Genomic DNA, 320 nt, shown 5'->3' with positions numbered 1-320 from the left:
ATAGCCTAAATATATGTACTGTTGCCACAGAAATTATAAATGGGACGGCTGTAGTCAGGGGGTCGCTAACATGTGGGTTTGAAAAGGAGTTCATTAATATCAAGAGATACGACAGGGGTTGTGATGGTCGTCAGCCTTTAGCGACATGCTAATTCCATTAAGTCTCCCCCGTTGACGTTTCATTTCCGATCTTTAGTGGAAGTTGAGGTGAACCTTTCCCTTACGGCGTCCTCTCTCGTCAGGAAATGGTGGGGTGTAGGTTATCTAGGGCTCTGTTATCTGTGTGGCCGAGGTTTTCATTATCAAGATGTATATTAGTT

Source organism: Penaeus monodon, chromosome 29 (assembly GCF_015228065.2).
Source record: "Penaeus monodon isolate SGIC_2016 chromosome 29, NSTDA_Pmon_1, whole genome shotgun sequence".
In the NCBI taxonomy this organism is placed as follows: Eukaryota; Metazoa; Arthropoda; class Malacostraca; order Decapoda; family Penaeidae; genus Penaeus; species Penaeus monodon.
This window is presented reverse-complemented; position numbering follows the sequence as displayed.